Source organism: Pteropus medius, unplaced genomic scaffold (genome assembly GCF_902729225.1).
Source record: "Pteropus medius unplaced genomic scaffold, Ma_sr-lr_union100, whole genome shotgun sequence".
NCBI lineage: Eukaryota > Metazoa > Chordata > Mammalia > Chiroptera > Pteropodidae > Pteropus > Pteropus medius.
Window position 1 is genome coordinate 12867324 of NW_024349800.1, and position 21311 is coordinate 12888634.

Below are 21311 nucleotides of genomic sequence, written 5' to 3' on the forward strand. Positions count from 1 at the left end.
AAATTAGGTCAACGTGACGAGACGTGGAATCATGGGATGATGGAATGTAAGAGTACTTTATTAGCTGATGTCCTCTCCGTTTTATTTTTCCTCAGTGACATTTAACAAATTGAATGTAAATGTTCAGAAACACAAAATGCTCTATTAGATGTTTCAAAAGAGGTGGGGGGAGGAGGGAGTAGCACATAAACTGGCAGTCAATGTAATAATAAGACATTGACTACCGTGAATATTTCAGGGAATGTTATTTTTCTGAGAATGTCTTTAAGAAGTTATTCCTTAAGTAATCCAGTACTTTTTGCTCAAGCTACTGTTTTTAAGTTTTTCAGAACTGATTTTGTAAACCTAGGTGTTAGAAAACAAAGCTCTTAATATATAGCCTTCTAATTGCATGTTTAATACAATCCAAGAATTAATAAAAGTGTGAACATCTTAAATTAACCATACGAACACTAGAAAATTGCAAATCTCATATATTTCAGACAATAAGGGAGACAGAGGGGCAATATAGCTTGGCGGCTACTTATGTGGGCTCTGGAATTAGATTCTTTCGTTCTACCATCTATTAGCTTGTGATGGGCAAGTTACTTAACTTCTCTGTGCTCTATTGCATAGTATGAAACTAAGTTTAACAATAATTATACCCACCTCACAGGGACTTTTGTCATGACAAATAAATGAATTAACAGGGAAAGTACTGAAAACACTGCTTGGTACATAGTACTCGAAGTTTGCTATTAGCATCATCTTAAAGCTGCTTAACTTTCACTGCTTTTCTAATCCAAATATCTTACAGATAAAACCCAAATGAAGCACATTTTTCACCAATGTTCAAACAAATCCAAACCACAAGGATGTATTAAAGAGAAATACAAATCCTAATTGTATAACAATAACTTAGATCTTACGGATGTTTTTTTCCAGACACATGATTATTCACAGCAAAAATTCTAGCATATGTGTTTTTGAAGTAACACTTACATTTGCCACATATTTTTTATTTTTTATTTATCTATTTTTATCATTATAGCCACATATTTTTTAAAAGATCACTGTGACCATTGTATAGACAAAGATGATACAACGAGAGGAAGTAAATAAGAGGTACTTTTAACTGTCCAGCGAAGAGATGAAGTTGAAACAGATTATAGTCATAGAAACAGATATAGGGACAAGCAGAAGTTCTTTACGAAATACCTAATAAATATAGTTTGACGTGCTCCCCCACAGATACGAATAATATATATAATCTGTGTGGGTTAGGGTATGGAAAAATTTGAGAACTTACATACTGGTGGTGGGATTAGAAAATGGTACAGCCACTTAGGAAAACAGTTGAGCAATTCCTCAAATTGTTAAACATAGAGTTACTCAATGACCCAGAAATTTACCCTTAGCTAACTCCAAAGAATTGAAAATACGTGTCTACCAAAAAAAAACTTGTACACAAATGTTTTTGACATCATTATTTATATCATCCAAGAAGTGGAAACAACCTAAATGTCCATCAACTGATGAATGAATAGACAAAATATGACAGATTCATTCCATGGAATATTATTCACAATTGAGAAAGGAAATACTGATACATGCTGCAACATGGATAAACCTTGAAAACATTATGCTAAGTGAAAGTAGTCAGACACAAAAGGCTACATATTCTATTGTTCTGTTATATGATTTATCTAAAGTGGCTAAATCCATGGAGACAGAGGATAGGTTAGTGGTTGCCAATTCTTGGGGAGAGGATTGGGGTAAATACTGACAGGTACAGGGTTTCTTCTTGAAATAATGAAAATGTTCTGGAATTAAATATTGGTGATGGTTGCACAACTCACACTAAAAAGCCCTGTCTGAATTATATACTTTAAAAAGATAAATTATATGACATTTAAATTTTATCTCATCAAAGCTATTACAAAAAAATTATAAGGAAATGAATTTAAATTAGAAGATATCTAAGGAACTATTTCTTTATCTCTTCAATTCAGAAAATGGATAATTTCTTGAGATATGCTCAGAGTCCCCTTAGGAAATTTTATTTGGGGATAAGGAATTTAATCTTCTGGCAATGTAGACAGGCAATGTTGGTTATCTTCTGGCAGATGCACCCTGTAGATAATAGTTATTATTTAGTGATAGTTTATGTAACATAAAATGGTTCTTAGATCAACCATAGGAAGGAAGAGTAAAAAGTTAAGCAGCATCACCAAAAATTGAGCAATTTTTTCCCTGGTACTCAAAGCAGAAAGGGCCTGATTAGGTCTTCAAATGAAATATATTCTTACACCGTTAAAACGATCAGCCAAGAAACAATGTCTGGGGTAATAAAAGAGAATGGTGATGTTTTAAGCTTTCTAAATCATCTGTTTAAAAATCAATTGGATAAGTTAACTAATTTACTCTTAACACCCTCCAAGTTATTTATTTTATGGTCACTGAAGCTTATATACCCCTGAGGTTTATACAAGAGGAAAATACACCTGAATGCTTGAAAGTTGAATAATAAGGAGAAAAGATTTTTAACTTTCAAAATTACAGTATTATACAAATAGTGCGTTGGAATATTTTACTAGATACCTTATTCACCTCAGCTAACTAACTTTGGATATATTGTTGTTGAAGGAAGCTGGAATATTCTTGACTTTTTTTATTCTTAAAGTAAATTCTGTAAATACAAATGCACTGAAGCCCTTGATATTTTTTTCAACTAGGTTTATATAAATAGAGAAACATGTAGAAGTCAAAAATCTAGATCTTTCATTTTTATATCTATCACTTTTAGTCTCTTTCTCATTCAGCTGTGGACCTAATCTCTCCTATAGTTCTGAATGTGATCAAGACATTCTCCTGTTTCCAAATTGTAAAGGAGAAGATAGAAAAATAAATGAGAAAAAAATTGCATTTTGCTACAAGAGTCACGTCTGTTTGAGTAATATGAAGATGTTTCAGTTAAATGTACCAGGTTATCAAGATGGTAATTTCGTACTTGCTCTGAAATATTGAAAATATTGATAAATTAAAAATGTAGGTGCTTGGCTGAAAGAAAGAGCTGGAATCAGACGTAAATACTTTTGTCAGAAAGAGTAAGAACTTGCTCCTTCAAATCTTGTAAAGATTCCAAATGTTCTCTCCTCCATTGACTTTTCATTTAAAATGTTCACCTTTCAAGTACAAATTTATATTATATATATTTCAAGTGCAAATATATATATTTTATATATATACATATAATTAAATGTAGTACAGCAAATGTCGTATATTTTTCTGAAATTTTAGCCACAATGATTTCCATGCAGAGTTGTCTCAACCTTCTCCGCACTATGAAAACAGAACTATATTTTCTATAAATAGTTAAATGCATATAAGCTAAGCTAATCATCCTTCTCATGCCTAGATAGACTTTTGAGTGATTTCTTTTTTTAAGTGAAGAACGTATTCCTTTTCCTCCCCTTTTTTGATTTTGTTTTTTCTTTTTCTTTTTCAGGTGCACCTGTCACATTTTTACCACCACTCATCAGGTCCAGTTCTATGTCCAAACAATCTTTTTCTCAGCATTTTGAACATTTGCTATGATATTTGATTTTCTACTAAAAGAATTCTGTGGGACCCATAGATGTGAAGATCACATGTCTGTGACTTCAAAAACAGGAAATAGAACACAGCTGAGCAGGTAAGTAAACTCTCTGAGTGCAGCTACCTGGAAGAGATGGTGCCAGGTACAAACAGCACAGTCTTTGTAGTAAGGAAAACCTGAGGTTAAATCCTAATGCCCAGGTTTATAATTTTGTTTGATATTTTAATTATCAGAAGTTACTTTTCTAAAAAAAAAAAAAAAGTTACTTTTCTTTGTCAAGAAAATAGAAAAAAAATATGTCATCAAAAAATGTTAGCTCTTTTTTCTCTTTCTTAGAGAGACAGAAAGGTAAACACAATTGGCAGAAAACAGGAAGCTGCCCAGGTTTCCCTTCTTAACCCCTTGTTTGCGTAGCCACCGTTTAGGTTTTAGCCTGTCAGGCTCTGTTCTCTGTCCTCATAATCTTCTTCTAAGCACTTGGGGTATTTGTTATCATATTTGATCCTCAATAAAAAAAAGTGACTTTAAATATTTATATATTTTTTCACAGTACTGTTTCCTTTATAAAAGAAATAATGGCATGTCTTTCCTCGGTTATAAAAAAATGTAGAAACTACATAGTTTTTGTTTGTTTGGTGTTTGTTACCTTTACTTCCCTTCAATACGAGGGCACCTTTCATTTTGCATGACACTTTATGTCATGTACATTTTTCCATTATAATTTAAGTTTGAGCAACAACTATACTAAGGACATAATTTCATAAAAATTAAAAAGGGCAGTTATATAGAGAAATCTGTATGGATAAAGAGAGAGAGCTTGCTGATAAGCTCCACCTTTAAAGAGAAATATTCAAATTAGAGGTAAAGCCCAAAGAGATAGCTGGCAAAGGCTAACAGAAGGGCTTATAAAGTTTTCACAGGTTCAAGAAGGTCAAAGTGGAGTAAGTCTGCCACTTCAGATCCATGCAAAGTGGAGCCCTTCAATTGTGCATATTCTGTCTTTGTGAAGAGAAGGATCTCAACAGTGAAAATGATCCCTCCTGATACTAAAGTTCTGTGATTCTATGATTTATATCTGACCCTCAGCACCGACACAATGCCTGCCAAATAGTGGATATGCATTAAAACGTAGAATGAATGAATAACCAAGATTAACAGTTTCAGAACCACGTAGTTTTAAAAAAATACAAATTTAAAGATAAATCAGTTACATTAAGATCTCAAATACAATTAAAGTGTAAAAATCCAAAGAGCCCTTAGAATAAGAATCTCAAATAAATGATGCATTTGAAAAGGAAAGAAAAAATTCTAATTGATAAGATAAGTGTGATTTTAGCATCGGAAGTTTCTTTCAAAGAAGTCATATATCCACATGTATAATTGTAAGCAAGGTAGGCACGGTTATAATCAAAATAGCCCCAACCACCTCCAACTGCACCAGAAATATCTCAGTTTCCATATCTGATTTCTGTGGCCTTATGTTTATAATTATTTTTGGTTTATACTTTTATCCCCATGAAACGTAAAAAAAAAAAACCACTATATCTACAATTGAACTGTGTCATTGATGTTTAGCCCAGTAAGTCTTCATCTGACTGAACAGATAAACAAGCAAATCATCTGCTAAGCTTTTTTCTGAATAAATTTTATTTTTCCACTTACTCCAAATATATTATCAGAAATCTCTTTCCATTGCGGGGGGAAAAAAGTTTCCAAGAAACTGAGTGGAAATTTCTGACGAAGGAGGAGTTAAAGCGTAGCTGCTGCCCTTGACAAAAAAAAAAAAAAAAAAAACACTGTCCTGAGCCATTAGGAACTTGTAGAACAAGCAGTTCACTCTGCAGGTCAACGGATGCTTCCTTAGTGCTGTTTTGTGTTTCTTTTGGAAACAAGCCACTTCATTTTAACATTTGACATACTCCTTCCCTTTCACCTAGCCCTGTGACACAAAGGACATTCTCCCATGCCTGGAAATCAATTCTGTTGGTCTCTTTTGTGGAGAATAAGATGCTAGGGTTAGTCAACAGCGTCCTGCTCTGCCTTTAACACTGCAATCCCAAAACTGTATAACTTCAATGTGAATATAAAACAAATATTGCTATTTTAAAATTCTATAAATTAACATCGTCACCAATTTACCTTATTTGTAATGGGACAAACTAATTAAAATAGAAAATCAGCAAAGTTTTAGCAGGTTGATGCATTCAGCATTGTAGCAAAGTGCCCTGAGAGATTTTTGTCCTAACAGTCATTATTTCTGACTATTATTACCACGGAAATTGTTGTCATAAGGAGGGATAGTAAAAATAAAATGTGGTCTCTTCCCCATGAAGTATAAAATCAAACTGAAGAAACAAAACCATTGAAAAGTTTTTAAATTGCATGAAATAACAGAACTATGTTCTGAGAAGTAGAAAACTAATTAAACAAATGAGGCAGGGAGAAAAAAACTCTAGAGTGATTCAGAGGAATAAAAGATCACTGGGGCTGGACTGAATTTGGAAGTCTTCACAAAGAAGAAGGGATTTGCAGTATGACTTGAATGATGGATGGAACCGAGAGAGACAGAGAGAAAAGAGTGTGTTCCAGGCCAGCAGGATTGGTTTAAGAAAAAGCGTAGAATCTGAAAAGTTCAAAGCAGCCTAGGGCAGAGTTTAGCAGGAGTACCATGCCAATGAAGAGACTAGTTAAAGCTGTCTCAAAGGTTGCAGCTCAACGGTCAAGGTCCTCCATTGTCAGAATAGGCCATTTGGACTTCGTCTGGTGGGCTGTGGGGAGCCGCTGAAATCTCTGACTGGGGGAATGACAAGATTGAAAGAGTGTTTTATGACCAATTTGTCAGCTATATGAATGATGAATTGGCAAGAAGAGAGAGTGGAAGTACAGTGAATAATTAAAATTAAAAAGCTTCTATAATGGGAGAAATAAGAAAGGATGATAAAGCGCAGAAAGAATGGTGGCACCAGTAGCAGGAGAACTGGGGAGAGAAAAGGAATAAGACACATTCTGAAGAAAACTTTGGCAAAATTACTGACTGGTAAGATCAGGAAGACAAAGAAGAATATCCATGACATCAAATTTTAAAACCTGGATGACTAAGACAGAGTCATCTTACATTTGAGCCACACACTACAATTAATTTGCAAAATATGTCCGTGTTGAAAACAAAGAAATGGACCCTCTTGTAGGAAACATTATCCCTTTGGAGGATTATACAAAAAGTTCTTTAACTACTTAGTAGAAAGACACTTGAAGGGTGCTCTTCAGCTCATGTTCCCCTGCTCAAAATGGCCCTTCGCAGCTGTGTAGCATGACTCTTTACAGTTCCTCATGCTTATACTGTGTCATCCATCCCTCTTTTGACCAAACTTGGATTGAATTGGGCTGGACACTGAAGAATGCATGGGGCCATTCTGGCCATTCTGGCCACCCAAACCCAGAAATTTGGAAATGACATCTGGGAAGAGTGACAGCTATAGGTGCTAGAATGTTAAGGTGATATAAATTCAGAGCTGAGAGAGACATTGTGGGGAAGCTATGAAGAAGCCATGTGCAAATATAATAAAGCAAACAGCTGAGAGAGAGACAGAGAGAGACAGAGACAGAGAGACAGACAGAGACAGAGAGAGAGGAAGAAGGAGGAGAATGAGAAATTGGCAGATAAGAAGAAAAAAGCAATGATAAGACATGTTAAAAGCAGAGGGGAGAGAAAAGATTTGCCTTCATCTGGCTTACTGAGCAGTTCCTGGTTCCCTAGTGAGACCCAGCAGAACTTCCTCTCTGTGGTTCGGTTAGGTACTATGTATCTTTCCTCAAATGTCTCCTTTTACTTAAGCTAATTAAAATGATGTCTGTCTTTTGCAACAAAATTATCCCTGGCAAAGAAAACCATTCCACTACTTCACTGTATTGTAAACTGAAATAGGACAGCCAGGAGGGAAAGTTGATTTTAGGAGTAGATAGCAGGGAGATAGGGAGCACACTTTTAACATGTTTATGCACCTAACACACCACTGGGATTATAGGAGTGAAGCTAGCACAGGGGTTGGACATGTTGAGTTAGTAGGTTAAGCAGAGATGATGGTTGAAATCCTCTCGCCAATGAGCATGTGTGACAGAAGACAGAGACCCTTGGCAGGAAGAAGAAAACCTGGTAGAAATGGTCCAAGAAATTGTCAGATTTCCAGTGATGGCCCTCTAAAAATGAGCTGAAAAGATGAGGAAAAGCCATGCAAATCCTGAGATATTTTCTTTACCTTTTGTTAAAGACACAAGGGCATAATTATTTTACAATAAGAGACAAAACAAAAGTTACTAAAAGGAATAGCTACTTTTAATGAGGATTAAAAAAGTAAAAGCAGGTTTAATTTCAGCCTCTAAAAGTTAAAGCTTAAAGTTAAAGTTTAAAAATATATTTTGACTATTATCTCTCTAGATCTATTAAAAATATATTTTGACTATTATCTCTCTAGATCTATTACTGAAATGGACAAATCGCTTTTCTCGTGTAACCTAGTGTCCCTCCTTCTCCATGAAATCTACCCATGGAATGAAGTAGTGAAGTCTGCAGTCTTAAACATGAAAAAATTTTCAAGACTACTCCTAAATGAGCATATTTTTAAAATAAATACTAATGTCTTAATTGTACATTTTTATGCAATATATTAAAGTATTACCATTTAAGAGTTAGGACAGGTTTGATATATCAGTCACCAGGAATGTTACTCCATCAACAATATTCAGAGAGTGCCTGATACGTGGAGTGAGGCGAGGAAAAAAATGAATCATTTCTAAACACCGAGAAGCGGGACTACTTGACTCGCAATGTTCAGAACTTAGCACAGAGCTAAAAGTGCACTTGTACTTTGTGATCCTGAAAACATACATGCATGAAACTCTCTAAAACTATTATTACACTTGACCTGAAATCCTGGATTTTATCTTTTAAAAATAGTTTGTTTTAACAGAGACTCATGGACATGAACAATGGACTAGTGGTTACCAGAGAGGAGAGGGAGGAGGGAGGTAGACAGAAAGGAGGGGAAATTTAAATAATTTCTTCAAATAAATAAATAAATAAATAATAAACAGAAACACAAAAAATGAAAAAAAAAATTGTTCGTTTTCAACAACTCTCTAAGAACTACGTGGAGCTCAACTAAATCAGACGCACTTCTAGTTCGTTACATGCACTTTGGTGAGCATATTTCCTCTTTATATACATATATCCTGAACTTTAGCTCAGAGACACAGCTGAAAATTTGTAAGTACTATCAGTGAAGTTCCCTTACTACAGAGGTAAAGAAGCTGTTTACAGCATAAAATAGTCAAAGAGTTAATCTTGTTTCATTCTTACAGGAGTAAAACCCACTGGCAAGCTTTAACTATGTTAATTTTCAAACTTTCAAGTTTATACTCAAACCACAAAGCCAGCAAACCAAAGGTAACCAACGGAGCTGTTTGGTAAAGACAGAAATGAACTATGCCTTTTGAAGTGTTTCCAGGGAAATGTGTTTGGAATATTTAAGTCCCAAGTGAGTTACAAAGGTTATTCACTCACAAGTGAGATAAATTCATAGCTGTCAAATTGTCTGGATTCTCTGTGTGATCACCAGCGCTTCAAATCATTTATTTTTTTTTTCTAGCAAAAGTTCAATATTTTCACAGCTTCAAATTTGTTCGTACTTTATAATTTGGAAATAAAGAATTGCTTCTTCCTCACCTGCTCACTGAAGCAATAAAAGCCCATGAGTATACTAAAGCAGTTTTTCTCTTCCACTGTAGTTATATTTTGTTTCTTTTAATAAAGCCAAATGTTTCTCCTAGTAAACTAGCAGTATAATTAACAAAGCATCTGATTTCACCAAACAGATGGGGAGAGGGAAAATGATTATTATAAATATAAATTTTACAGTGTTTTATATTCAGCTACATTTTCTTGAAAATTGCAAATGAAATTGTTCAAAAGTGCCCCCAAATAAATTTTGCTTTTTTGTTGTCGTCGCTGTTGTTTTCTTTTGCTCTTTTAAGAGCTGCTATCAGAGGTGGGTCAAAAAGAAAAAAGGAAAAACCTTTTTTTAATTGCTTAGTGAAACTTAAGCAAGGAGCTAAGAGGAGAGTAAGGATCCTTAACAAAGACAGCAAAGGTAGGTGGATGAAAAGCAGTTCTTGACAGACTGTTTTATAGAGACAGAAATGAGCTGTAGCTAGTAGCCTGCTTAACTTTAAGTTCACTTCAGGTCAAAAAATAAGGAAGAAGAGATGACGTTGGGGAGCAGCATCCAGGCTGGGGCCATTGTGCTCTGAGAGAGAAGCGGAGACCTCAGGAGGCTCTGACCGGTCCACGGTGATAAAGCCAGAGAACTTATGCATAAGCCCCATGGGAAAGCAAATCAAAGCAAGAAGCTGATTGATACTTAACTGCCCTGTAAATCGAGATATTTCTAACTCTAGTGAGGAGAAGAGAAAAATCATTGTTACTCACAAACTCTCATTATTGACTTATTAAGTAGAAGGCAACGTTATAGGTGCCTTCAGGAGACTCATCTCTATGGGACATCAGGGCGTATATGAAGAAGGCCAAGGTACAGTATGAAGTAAGTGAATACTTACCGGAGTGTCAATAATTGCTGAAGAAATGTGATATTGGAGACTGAAGGAAAGAAAGCGGTGAGATAGCTGGAGACAGAGGGAAAGACTCTGCCCAGTTGTTCAGGCTGGGTTTGGGAAATGATGATCGGACCAGTAAGTTTTCAGCAGAGGATCCCTGTAGGGGAATAGTAGGAAAGAAAGTTAGAGAAATAGATAAGAGCTGAATTGAAAGAGAAATTAGAGAGTTTAGAGGGTTAGCCTGAGCCCTCGAAAGCCTTTTTTAGAGGGATATTATGTGTAAAGTCATATCTTTAAAACCATTATTCTCGTACTGGCCTATAGGATGAATAGGGAAGAGATCGTAGCAAGGGAAACACAATAGGTTAGAGTGGACATGAAATGATAACGGCTTAGATTTGAGGTGTGCAATGAAATGATAAGGACATAAATAGCAAGAGTTTATCAAGTATTTACTAAGTGCCAGACACATCGCTACGTGCTGTAAAATATGTGAATGTGAAGTGAAGAACGGAAGACTAAGAAAAGGTAATAGGTGAGGTTAAGTCCAGGATCGCTTTACGAACAATGACATATTCCGCATATGAGAGGAACTTCTTTGAAGAGTGATGGAACATTTAACCGGATATACCCACATCTAATTAGAGATTTAGTTAGAGATTCAGGTCATATTCCATTTTCTATCACTGCTATATATATAAAAGATTTTTCCCATAAAACAATTTATACAAGTTATTTTAAAAGATTAATTATTGTCTTTTGACACATTTCTTAACTGGCAACTTTAGGTCAGGTGTCCCACACTATTAATATGTAAATTATTTAGCTGTTTTTAAATTAAATGATATTTTAATGATCTGAGGAAGATGACTTTTTCAGAAATCTTATTGTGAATCTATAAACTTAAGAACCCTGTAAAATGAAAAGCTTTTGGTGATATGACTTGACTTATTTTCAGAAATTAAACTTTTACAATAAAGAAAGAACAACTGTATCATCTTATAAGTTCTTTGCTCAAAAAGCTGAATGAATTTTAGTCAAAGAAAAAAAGGAAAGAAAAAGAAAAACCCTGTGAGCAACTTAAGTCTGGTTGATTCAGCAATGTGGGGTGACTAGAGATAGAACGCTTATCTAAAGGCAAGATTACATCCAAAGGGCTGCTTTCAATTTCTAGTTCAAGAATATCACACGGTATTAAAGAACACAATTAACTTAAAAATATTAAGGAAATGAAATAATAACTATTTTTCGTTATTTTTAATTTTGAAAAATAATTGTCAATTTTGAAACACAATAATGAAAATTAATATAATTATGCACATTAGGCTAAGAAATACTCAAACTGGACATAGTAGAAGAAGCGGCAGTCTTGAAGAGTGAAAATTGATGGTAAATTACTTTTCAGGAAAGATGTAAGAGTAATGAGATAAGCATAGAATAGATCATTTTAGAGAGAATATCTAGAAAAAAATCCTGGAAAAAAATGATTAATTTTTTTCTTCAGTTTCATTGCATTTCTCCTAATTCTAATGTATTAAATGTCTGAAATTTACCTGAATGTCTTATGGGATAAAAAAACAGGTTAATCACATGGACTCAGCAGTCAGGCTTCTTGGGTTAGGATCTCAACTCAGCCGCCAACTAGCCATGTGAGTTTTTCAACCTTCTTAAACCCCAGTTCTTTCTCCTCAAAAAATGTACCTAATTGGTTTCTATCTCACAGGTTTGTTGTAAGCATTTAAAAAGATCATGCATTTAAACACTTTACAAAAAATTGGGCCCACTATAAGTATTCAATATGTTATTACTGTTTATAGAAAAAGTTAACAAATCTCTATAGTTTCTTATGAAATTATCTTTTGGGAGCAAATCGGCTCCTTCTTATTGAAGTTTTACTTGATTAACATACCCCCATCTGCTTCCATAAAAGGATATGAGGTTGCTTACAATTAAAGGTATGTTTCCAATATGTTGTAGAAATATAAATAGGATAAGTTAACCTACAGTGTAGGAAATGGGAGTGAGTATTGTTACTATATTTGAATCCTCCCAGTGTTTCCCAGCTGCAAGGGAAAAAATTGAAAACATTAAATTGTTCAAGTCATATTTTTTTAAGATATCAGTTCTTTGGGAGGAACAACAGGAATGATAACATATTTGAATAGCACTTCTTAAAATATTTCTCCCTGCAAAGTTTCATTTGATTCTCACAAAAATTTTGTGAGTCTGCTGACCAGCTATGATAATCCAAATTTACAAATGAGGAAAGTAAGGCCCAGAAATGGCACACAGCTAAGAAGAAACAGAGCCAAGATTTGAATTCAAGTATGGCAATAAGCACACACACAAAAATTAACAGCTTTGAGCTTCCTACAAGGAAAGGCAAAAATAGTGGGGCAGGGAGAGCAGGGGGCACACCTCTTGTTGTCTGATAAAATATCTAATAAAAAGAAGCATGCCTTGGGCCAGTACATACAAGCTTTTACCTTCCATTAAAACTAAAAGAAATTAGTAATATGGATATTTTTACAAGAGGCTTTAAACCACAAAGTCAACTGTGGTTTTAGTAGAAGTCTTTAAACAAAATGCAGACATGTTCTTTATATGTCTCTTTAACATATAGCCTGAGGGAGTAATTTTAAATTGGTTCTGTAAAGGAATTATCTTTAAACACAGATGGTTGGAGAAATATTTTCTAGATAAATGGCACTCTTTTAAGAAAGATTTGAGAGCCTACTATGTGCCAATATCTAGGCTAGGTCGTGAATATGCAGCGATAAATGTTATGATTCCTGCCCTCAAAGGTCTAACGATCCAGTGGAGAAATTCATCCTCCTGGAGATAGAGGTTTGTGCAGAGGCAGCGGCAGTAATGAATGACAGCCCAGCTAAATGCGCAAGGCGGCCTGGGAGAGGCGGAAAACGGAAACTTCGGAAGACATTTGCCAAGTGGCCAAAAGCAGAGCCAGTACTGCAAACAGAAGAAAGGGCATGCGCAAGGGCACAGAGACAGCCGCGAGGTGTCACAGAGACTCATCAGTTCGATGTTCCTGGAGCTTCAAAAGATTCGAGGGAGGATGGTAGGAAAAGGTGTTGAAACAACACACAATGGTTAGATGGGGCTAGACGTGCCCTGTAGAGAGTGTAGAGTTTGCCCTTTGAGTAACAGAAATGTCTGTTGAGCAAGGAACAAACATGATCTGATGAGGATCCGAAGTATTATGTCCTTTCACTGGATAAGTGGTGTACCAAATGATCGATATGTTAAGTGCTCTGATTCTACAAATTTGCTGAAATCGTGTTTCTTACAAAGGTTACAGAGGTTTGTGAATTGCTAATTGGCTTGTTTTTATTTTGACGTCATAACAGCATTTTAAAGAATGTGCAGTTTGCATCTGATGCTGTGAAATAAACAAATCAGGAGGTGGGATGGAGAAAATAGGCCTCGGCCAGGAAAAGAGAGAAGGAGAGTGGGCACGCAGCACAGACCAGGCTGCGGATCCCAGAGAAAAAGTTCACTGAAGGGAGGGAATGGGGCAGGACCGGCCAGAGTGAACCACAGGAGAAATTAAGGAGCAGAGACAGGAGATTTTGGAGAGAGGACATGAGGGAGAATAAATGGGAAAAACAGAGAATCAAAAACAAGTCTGGAATCAGCGAAGGAAAGAAAGAGTGAGGGACAGAGGGCAGGGTAGGTAAAAGTCTGAGGACCATGACACCTCACAGCGTTCCTGAGACCTACAATCTATTCCATTCAACTGATGCAACAACTTTGTGGCCAATGGAATATTTGGCAGATCAGACATTCATGCATTTTATTTCCAGCAAATTGACTTTTGGCAAATTGATTTTTTTTTCCCCCAACTGGCCAGGTTCCAGCAAAAACACTCAAAAGATTTCTAGAGCTAGATCTGGAATGAGGATGTAGAGTAAAGGAGGGATTGTTTTTTTTGTTTGTTTGTTTTTTCCAAATAAGACACAAATAAATTCATAGGTGAAGAAAGAGAGTTAATAACTAAACATATCAAAAACAGAAGGGAAATTTTTGTAGCAAGGTGTTCATTATCATTACTAACTTTCCCAAAATCTAGCAGCTTAATAAATGATAACGTTTATTTTATTCACAGATCTGCAATTTGGCCTGGGCTTGGCAGGGTCAGGTCATTGCTACTCCATGTAGGGTCAGCTGAAATGGCTCAAAGGCTAGGGGAGGAAACCAACTGAAGGCTCACTCACTTACTCACATGTCTGGCAGTTGATACTGGCTTTTGTCTGGGGGCACCAGTTCTCCACACGTACATGGGCTAGTTTGGACATCCTCATAGCATTTGAATTGAAGAGCAGCCATTTTAAGAGAAAAAAAAAAAACAGGTGAAAGGTGTCTTGTCTTTTCTAACCGAGCCCCAGAAGTCACACAATGTCACTTCTACTGTATTCACAGAACCAGCTAGATTCGGGAAGAGGAAACATATACCCCGTTCTTTAATGGAAAAGTGTCACTATCATATTGAAAGAAGAGTATAATAATTTGAGATATATGTGTATGGCCATATTTGGAAAATATGATCTGCCACCCAAGCTCACTGAGATGGCAGGAAAAAATTAGCTCCAGGGCACAGCAACAAACTAGCCTTGGATAGGGAAGAGGATAAGTTTTTCTGTTGCCAAGGAACCAAGCAAGGAATTCAACTCACTGTGAATTGATTTAAGAATAACAAGGAGAATCAAGAGAACTATGTGTGTGGGTTTGGGCTTTTTTTTTCCCATTCAAGTTTCAGATGGTATCTGGATCCTGCAATCTCCCCCATTACTTCAGAGTTAAGTATAGCAAGTTAAAATTTGTTGCATTTGATTAAAATTTTAGTCGCTCTTTAAAATACTTGACCTTAAAATTTTCCCTTTTTATACTATGATTATTAGGCAGGCATAAAAGAAGACCTAGCATAAGATTTGAGAGATCTAGTTTTTACTGCATACACACTCTTTATAGAAAAAAAAAAAACAAGAAAAAGTAAAAAATTGGGTCAAGAAGAGCAAATAATGAAACAAAGTGTCCTTTCAATTCCAGTCTGCCTCAGTCTTTCCCTAGAATCAGCCATCACTATCTGTTGTGTTCTATGCGGTATGAAGAACCTGCCACATCTTTCCAATGGTTAAAAAAAAACCATCCTTAAATAATTGCGTATTTAATAATACCTAATGTTTACCATTAAAGTAATGTCAGAATTTGCAAACTGCTCAGAAGTAGTAACACTGACCTATTTTTTTTAATGTCTACTGTTCTTGCCTAAAGAATATTTTCTAGGCTTAATGATTTCTGGAGTACCTTATCATTTCAGAGATATTAGAGTTAATGTCTATTTCTTTATCCCAGATCCAAAGGAAATTAAACGTTAGCAGAAAATTTAGATAAAATAAAGAGAAATGTTATTTTCCATGTCCAGGAAGCTTAGAGAGAAGTAAGAACGACCTTTCCTTAACCTGTTGTGGAAGGTCAAGGCAAGTAGCTGTGTTAATGGGTCAATTGCTGAACTTTTAAGAAAGCACAGAGGTTGAGAGGTTTTAACTTCCGGAAGCCTTATAAATCTGCTGGCAAAATTTCTGAGGAGAATGTAAGTGTTAAAACGGGAATTATGAATGGTGACAAGCTGAGCACTTAAGAGGGAGCTCCAAGGTTAGATGCAATATTTGGCTACTAGAACATCTAGAAAAATTCTATAAGTGATTCTTTTCCATCCTAAAAGAAAAGTTTATTTTATCTCAAAAAGATTAGCAAAATGGTCTACAAATGTTCTGCAGCTCTGTCAACTCCTTGTTTCCTCCTATTACATCAGAGAAAATGTTTCTTCTACTTTCAAACATGAGCTTTAGATTCCTGCCCTTTTCATCTTATCAGACCTTATCCTTCAATGATCCCCACTTTCCCGCATCTTCAACTGCTCCAACTAGACCGACTGTTTCTTAGTAACACACCAATGCATTCTCGTAGTCTCATATCTTTAAAAAATATCATTCATTCTCTTTCCATTTCCGCTTCTTTGCTCTGCTCCCTGTTATAGCCAAACTGCTTAAAAATCTTGGCTCCAACCCCTGCATCAAAATTCTTACTTGCTATCTATTTTCCAGTTACCTTAACAGTATTTTCACCCCTAGGATCACACTGAAATTAATTTTGCCAAGGAGAGCAACAACATCCATGCCACAGATGTAACCAGCACACTTTTAGCCTCATCCTTCCTGAACTCTCGCCAGCAGTCCACAACGTTGCGCTTGATCTTCTTCGAAGCTTGGCCTCCAGTTTTTGGTGTCTTTGGCCAGCTTCTCCTACTCTCCTGACTGCCAAATGTTGATGTGCTTCAAGGCGCTGAGTGAGGTCTCTCCCTACTATGATCTTTTAGATGATTAATATTTCCAGTACCACCTTTATATAAACAACTTCCAAAACTTCCATCTCCAGCTTTGTCCGTTCTACTGAGAGCAAAACTTTTTTGACCAATGGCCTATCTGACATCTCCATTTCTCCACTTAGATGTCTCAGAAGTATCTAAATCTAATGTGCCTCAAACTAAAATTCTACACATTCTCCTGCCTCCATATGTACCACTCTGAGTCTTTCCTGTCCCAAGAAAGGGTTCTATAACCCATTCAGTTTTTATAAACAAATGTTCAACATTTCCCTCTTTTTCAAACCCCCATCTAATTTATAACCAAGACCTGTCCATTCCTTCTAAAACACATATCATGAATCATTGAATCATTCCACTTCTCTATATCTTCTTCTCCCCTTGAAAAAAAAAAGGGGGGCGAACAGGAAATTTTGCATACATTTTATTCTCTTCTTTTCCCTATGTACTGTGACTTCTTTGAGAAGTCAAGTCTACTTTAAATAAATTATTTAAATAAATAAATTTGATGCAAAATATTGCTCTTCGAGATTTGGTTATCAGTGCTTTCTGTATGAGGAACTGTTTTGTTTGGCTCTTTGAACTTCAAAGTTACAGGAAAGTATATTTTCTCACAGAACTTCAAGAAATTTTTCCTGGAAATGAAGGAATGATTTAAGTTTTAAGAAGTTCCTTGCATGACGTTTCCAAAGAATAAATTTAGCTTTCAGTTCAAATTCTGTCTGAATGTTTCCTCATTTTGTACAGCATAAAAGTTATATATTATTTTTCACCTCCTGAAAATGTCTGCTGGATAGAATTAAAGGTCATTCATTTGGCCCCAAGTAAAAGTGAACCCTGCAGGTCAAATTCAGTCTACTCCTTCCTCTAGGATTGTCTAGGAGGTTTTCAATCAGACTTTAGGAAGGAAGGAAGGAAGGAAGGAAGGAAGGAAGGAAGGAAGGAAGGAAGGAAAGGAAGGAAGGAAGGAAGGAAGGGGAAGGAAAGGAAAGGAAGGAAGGAAAGGAAGGAGGATGGGAGGGAGCTGGGAAGGGAGGGAGGAAGAAAGGACAGAAAAGAGAGAGGGAAGAAGGGAGGGAGTGAGGAATGAAAATAAAAGGAAAACAAAGAAGAGAAAATAATAAAAGTTTTATCAAATTAGCACTCAAAAATTAATATCTAATGGCTTGTCAGTGAGTAATTTGAAAACAAGATTTAAACAGAAAAAGTTAAGTACAGGTAATATCATTAAAGAACCTGAAATAAAAAAGAAAAAGATTTCAGCATTTATTCAACTCAAAAAATAAGAATGGAATGTTTTGCTATAAACTATTGTGCTATGAACTGTGCAATTCAAGTTCATTGCATGTTGTAGTAATGATCAAAATTGAATTTTCTTTATTTTATACCCTTAATCATAAAGAGTTTATGTACTTTTTAAAGAAGAGTTTGTAATAACAAGAGCATGAAGACTTCTTTGATTTTAATACATTCATATGACTGAGTCATAGAAACTTGTTGAAGGTGTTTATTGAGCTCTACCTCAGATAAAGGACTTTTTGGAATTAATAGGCTCTGAGAAACCTAACTTGTCAGACCCCCAGTGGCTCAGAAGGCTGTACATCCTTGTGAATATGACAAGACGTCTAAACACCCTGAACTTGAGACCACTGGGGAACAAAAGAGCATGGCTGATTTGTTCAAAGCACGAGTATGCAGATTTCACGTGGACATGTGGACTGAGCAGATGGCAGCTGGGGATGGTACTCACTTCCCATGCCTAAACATTCAGAGCTCAAAATATTCAAAAATTTTGAAGAATTACAGAATTAATTGATGAAAATAACACCATAATTTTAGAAGAGATTGATAGAGTTTACTGAATACAAATTACACTAATGTCTATAGCTGTCTTTGGTGGTAATATCCAGATGTGTCTGAACTAGCAAATGCTGCACTATCAACATCATTCAATTTCACAAAAGATTACGTGGATTGTACCCACCTGGAAGATAAAGTGTCCCTGAAAATTTAACTTAAATGCTATTTCAGTCTATTAGGTCAAACTCTCCATCTTGCTCTGAAAGTGTATTTTTTGCCTTAGTGAATGCTGCTGTTGTCCTGGCCCAATCCCTTTGACCAGGACTCGTGTACCCATACCCTAGTTGGTACTGTTGGCTACTAATGGCATGAAACTAAAACCGTTTCCAGGTAATTGCTCTCAACAAAGCAAGAATTGCCTAATCTGGGAGGTTATGCCCCACCCCACTCCTGGGAGCAGATCAGAGCCAATGACTACCTGGGGGCAAAGATGAGCTTGTCCAAAAACCAACCTGATCTTGCAATTCATGCCCTAGAGCTCCCCATGGAACAAGCTAAAGCTAAACTCCACCTGGAGCTGCATCCTAGCATAAGTGCCTCCACTGCCCACTCTTTTTCTCTCTTTTTCTCCTGAGAAAATAAATAATAGCCACCTGAATCTCTGTCTCAGTCTCCACTTTTAGGAAACATGACCTAAAACACTTGGTACTAGGTGTGATCTTAGGAAGCAGACTCTAAAGTCAGTATCCTAGAGTTGAATTACTTGCCAGCCAACTGAATGAAGGCCCCATTGTCAGTGGTGAAGTTCTATAGTCCTAGCATGTTGTAACACAATTATATCTGTGATTAACTAGGACAGGATACAGGCAAAAGGAGAAATGCTGGCTCATCCAACATTGCTGATATTTGAGAGGAGACAAGGAAAATAAACATTATAAGTAGTCATTATAAAAATAATCATCATAAAGTCTGTTGAAATAGGGAGCTGTTACCATGTACTTTGAAGAAAGAAAAGTGCAAGATCAGGGCAATCATTCAGCGATTCAAAGCAAAGTGTGAAGGCCGCCTCAGCAACGTTTAAAGAAACTCTCATCTTCTGTAGAGAGATGCCCAGCATTATGCGAAATCTACTCTCTTAAAATATTGACAGAGTTCCCTGGACCATCTGGACTGTCCACAGAATATCACACTGGTCCACTATATTGATTATATCTATGAGCAAGAAGTGGCAGTTATTCTGAATGTGTTGGTAAAATGCTCTCCAGATAGTGGGAGATGAACATTGTAAGGTTCAGAAGCCTGTGTCATTGGTAAAGTTTTTAGAGATTCAGCGATCTAGGGCATGTCAGCATGTTGGCTGTTCTAGATTGCATGCCTGGGGACTATCCAAACCACCATTCCTGAGGGGCCTGAGACCTTAGTTTAATTGCTTTTGTTGAGGTTGCTTTGACTGTTTATTGATTATCACCAGTATTGGAAGCTCCAAGAGACACCCTCAAAAATATTTTTTCATACACACTCCTCTCTGCTGCAGTAACCTGAGATAAGTCTTCATGACAGTAGGTTCAATTTATACTAGTATAGTAACAGTTTTTTGGGTTTGTTTGTTTGTTTGTTTTACTGCTGGTCTTTTGGTATGAAGAGTCCAAAGCACCCAGATGATAGTAATAATTTCAAGTTCATTATGAAAGAGTCTTTCCCCACCTCCATCATAAACTAGAACTTCTTATTTAGCAGAACCAGTTTATGAAGATAGGAAGTACAAATTCTACAAATGGGTTACTGGGAGTTCTTGGGAGAAGGGCCAAACCTATGCTTCCTCACTGAACTCAGAACCAAGCCAGAGGTTAATGTATGTACCACCTCCTGAAAGACAGCACCCCAACTCCAGCAGTATTATTCCTGAGCTATTGCCTTAACTGACCACTTACCAGACCATTCCACCATTCCAGTAGATTGATGAGATTCAGGTAAGACCAATTGATCTTGTGCCTATTGTCACATATCTTTATTACTATAAAATGGCCTCCTTTGTCTGAAATAATGTCATGCAGGATATTACTCATATATATCAGGAATTCTTTAAGTCTTTAAATGGTAGTTTTGGAAGATCCTTTACAGGCAAGGAAAATGAACTGAGGTCTACAACAGGTGTCCATTCTGATATAAAGGAATTACTGCCACCCTCTGGTTGAGAGGCATGCATTATAATCATTGTGCCACCAAATAGATAAACCCTTTGAATACATGTTGGTTTATAATTTTGACTTTGGAATCATGTAAATAATGTATAAACTTTTAATTAAATAAAAAAGGAAATTAAGCAATCTCTAATGACCAAAAGCAAACCAAAACTAAAGAATATTACTTAATCATACATCATTTAGAACACATGACTATAACTGTACTTTCTTAGTTGAATATACCACAAGGACAAAAAGAATACACAGAAAAATCTTAAACAGCATTCCATTAGACTTGTTGTTACTGATAACACCGTTGTTATTTAAACTATTACATAAATGGAAGAATCAACCAAATAAGTTTTATATTAATGTCATTGACAGTCAAGATTTTCTTCTAGCCGTATAACACTAGAAAGATCTAGAAACCATGTGAATTAAGTAACATAGATTATCTCTAACGATTACACTATGGTCTCTGCATAACATTCCCTACTAAAATAAGCCAGAGCTCCTTAGAGAAATGGCCGGCTGACATTCCGGGGCACATGAAGTGCACCAAGCTGTTACAGGATTATGTAGCTGTGCCTGAAAGCAAACGAGTTATCGAAGACCACATCGTGTTTCAAGACACAGGAGCCAACCTGAAGGTGCTAACACTAGCCAAAGATGGAACACTTGAGCATCAAACAGAATAACAACTACAATGAATTTAAATGTTAAAATAAATAAGTTTTCA